This window comes from Cornus florida, unplaced genomic scaffold (genome assembly GCF_030987335.1).
Source record: "Cornus florida cultivar Cherokee Brave unplaced genomic scaffold, ASM3098733v1 CherokeeBrave_3.0.0_Hap2_Chr08, whole genome shotgun sequence".
In the NCBI taxonomy this organism is placed as follows: domain Eukaryota; kingdom Viridiplantae; phylum Streptophyta; class Magnoliopsida; order Cornales; family Cornaceae; genus Cornus; species Cornus florida.
Window position 1 is genome coordinate 95,385,329 of NW_026775578.1, and position 3,439 is coordinate 95,388,767.

General features: G+C 36.5%; 1 pseudogene; it reads left to right on the plus strand.

The window, feature by feature from the left end:
• The first annotated feature begins 3,117 nt into the window (after positions 1-3,117).
• LOC132272181 (small nucleolar RNA R71) lies at positions 3,118-3,217 on the plus strand (annotated as a pseudogene).
• Positions 3,218-3,439: the final 222 nt, after the last annotated feature.

A 3,439-nucleotide genomic window follows, 5' to 3' on the forward strand; every position in this document is an offset into this window, starting at 1 on the left:
GATATCAATCTTTCAAAAAAATTACTCCTAAATGGCATCCACAAGGCGTACAAGGAGTATTAGACTCTCAAGTTAAGCAATTTTAAATTCTAAGTATCATGGCCCTCAAAAGATCAAAATCATCACAAACATGGATCTCAAATCTCAATCATGCATTTAAAGATCAAAACTTTAAATAGAATGCAACAAAGTCACCTTGTCCCTAAACTTAAACTGCACATTGTCCTCAAGGTGCAATGAGAACAATGGAAAAGATGGAAATAATATACAGTGGTGGCAAAGATATAAAGCCCGGTAATGATCCATTGGGAAAAAAAAAAAAAGTGCACCCCTAAACGTAGAATCAATAACATACTTGAATAACCACACTCGCAAACACACATCAAATATCAAATGGGATAAGAAAAATCAAACAAGCATTCTAAGGCAATATAGCACAAGATGAAAGAGAGATATGAGATCAAGCCTTATAATAGACATGGAAGTAGCATAACAACACATAAGTGCACAATGGTGAAAAGTTTTTTTTTTTTTTTTTTTTTTTAAACCTTGAATGATCAGGCTTTGATCGTTCGAAACTTTAATCAATCTAATGGTTCAAACGATGGGACAGAAGCCTGAAATTTGCATAAAAGTTCGAACGATGGGACAGAAGCTTGAAATCTGCAGAACTTCAAAAAATTTCTAAGTATGAAGCCTGAAATCAAAAATCTTGGAACGATTAAACAAAGATGCTTGCACGATGGGACAGAAGCCTGAAAGTTACAGAAAAGTTGGAATGATGGGACAAAAGCTTAAAATTTTGTCATGTGTTGACTGCAGAGAGTTTCGATCGATAGAGGGTACACTTGTGATCGATCGAACTGTCACAAAATGCCTCATTTTGAGATGAATGTGCAAGAAATCCCACGCAAAGTTTCAAAACAGTAATGGGTAACCTTGAACCCTATCTAGATGATGTAATAATGAAGAACAAAAATAAATGAGAGAGAAATAGGTTTTGAAAACCCTACAAATGCTAGTGTTTAACGTCTCCAGCAAGACGTTGGGCTCTTTTAGCCTGATCAAAAAATTTGTTGGACATCCCCTTCTCAATGGGGTGAAATGAACTGCGAACTCTACCCAACAAATCATTCTTAAAGGAAATCATTGGATTTGATTCGAGTATACTTGATGGTTTTTGGGCGTCCATGCCCTTTTCACATTGCATTTCAAAACATCTTTTAACGATTCATTAGAGAGTAAAACCCTTGGTTTTTTAACAAAAGAAGCAAGTCAAGTTTTTTAACATTTTCTACAACATAAGCTTTTTCATGCTTGTCCATTGAATTAACGGTTGGATTGAATATGTTCAACTTCACCTTCATAAGGCCAAAAGAAATCTTCATTATCCCCATCATATAATTTATGTTGGCATTACTGGTAGCCAAGAAAGGATAGCCAAGAATAACGGGGATTTGGCTTTTCGGATTGGCAACCAGCTCCGTATCAATGACCACGAAATCAACTAGGAAGAAGAATTTATCAATTTTTATCAAAACATCCTCAATTAAACCCAGGGCTTTTTAATAGATTGGTCGACTAGTTGCAAGACTACCGACGTCGGCTTTAAATTGCCTAAACCCAATTGGACATACACCAAGTATGGAAGAAGATTCACATTTGCCCCTAAATCCAAAAGAGCCCAATTAATGACATGGTCACCTATAGTGCAAGATGTAGTAGGTGAACCGGGGTCTTTGAAATTGCGTAAAGTGTTGTGTTACAAAATTGAGCTAACTTGCTCGGTGAGGACAACTTTCCTTAGTGTTTGGCTCTTATTCTTTCTCTTTAGAGTGCACAAATCTTTTAAAATTTTTGCATAAGCCGGAATTTGTCTAATGGCATCTAAGAGCGGATGATTTATTTTAACTTACCGAAACACTTTAATTATTTCATTCACCTTGCCTTGTTGTCTTTCGAAAGATGGGGACACTTTTAAAGCATCCGAAAATGGAGTCGTTGGCTCAAAAGATTTCTCAAAAACATTTGGTGATGAATTCTCAACAATGGGGTCCTTTTTACTAAGTGACGGAGGAGTAAGATGTGAAATGGGAGGGGTGTCAATGCTAGGTTGCACCGGTTCACTCTCTTCATTAGAAACATCAACTTGATTATCAACCACCTTTCCACTTCTCAAAGTGGTCACCGCATTAACTTGCTCAAGTGAAGGACCTTCCATTTGGGAAGTTGTCTCCACTACAAATTGTTGCTTAGGTGCGGGATTAAGAGCCATCTTCCTTTTCTCTTGCATTCAATGTGATAACTATTTGACCTACTTGGGTTTCTAGCTTGGCAATTAATTATAAGTGAGAATGAAGCAATTGATTGTTGGCCTCCAAAGTATCTAAAGTAGATAGAACTTTTTCCTCAAAAACGGGACTTCTAGGATGATTTTGAGAATAAGATGGTTAATTGGGACCTTGAGAATTTGAAAATTGTTTTACATTAGGAGCTTGATAAGGCAGTCGATAGCCTTAAAAATTTTGGCCTTGCAAGTGGGGTGAAATGTATTTTTCTTGAAAACCACCTTGGGGAGGATTTGAACCTTCCACTTGGCTTTTCCAAGAGAAATTGGGGTGATTTATCCACCCGGGATTATAATGATTGCCATAATGATTATTCATTTGATTCACAAATGCGGTATTGACTTGTTTATGATGTTCATTATGCACATGTCTATAAGGACAATTGGAAGTAATATGTAGCATACTTGAACATGTCATGCAAGACTCACTAGAATGATGATGATGAGGGGGAGAAAACAATTGATGAGCCGAATTTTGATTGATAAAAAATTAATCAAACCTTTGAGTTAAAGACTTTACCTCGGCAACTATGTCACTAGAATTCTCCACTTGATATAAGCTAGAATTCTTTTTCCCTCCTATATTTGCATTTCTACCATTTCTAGAGAACAATGATCGATGCATTAAGTTTTCACTCATGCTTTCATACAAAATCTACACATCATCCTCATGCTTATCCAAATAAGACCCTCCCATTGAAGCATCAACCATGCCTTTATGGGTGTCCGACAAACTTTCATAGAAATGTTTGACAATTTTCCATTTAGGAATGTCGTGATGAGGACATTTCCTAAGTAAGTCATTGAATCATTCCCATGCTTCATGTAACATCTCCCCATCCCCTTGCGAAAAACTCACAAATAGAAGTTCACATGGCATTGGTTTTGGAAACGGGAAAATACTTCCTCAAAAACTCATGTTGCATTTTCACCCAAGAAGTTATGGGAAGAGGTCTCAAATTATTAAACCAATACTTTGCTTTATCTTTTAGAGTAAATAGAAAGAGTTTAAGCCTAAATACCTCTTCCGGCATGTCTGTGTAATGCACGGTGGAACAAACTTTAAGAAACTCATCTAAATGCTTGTATGGT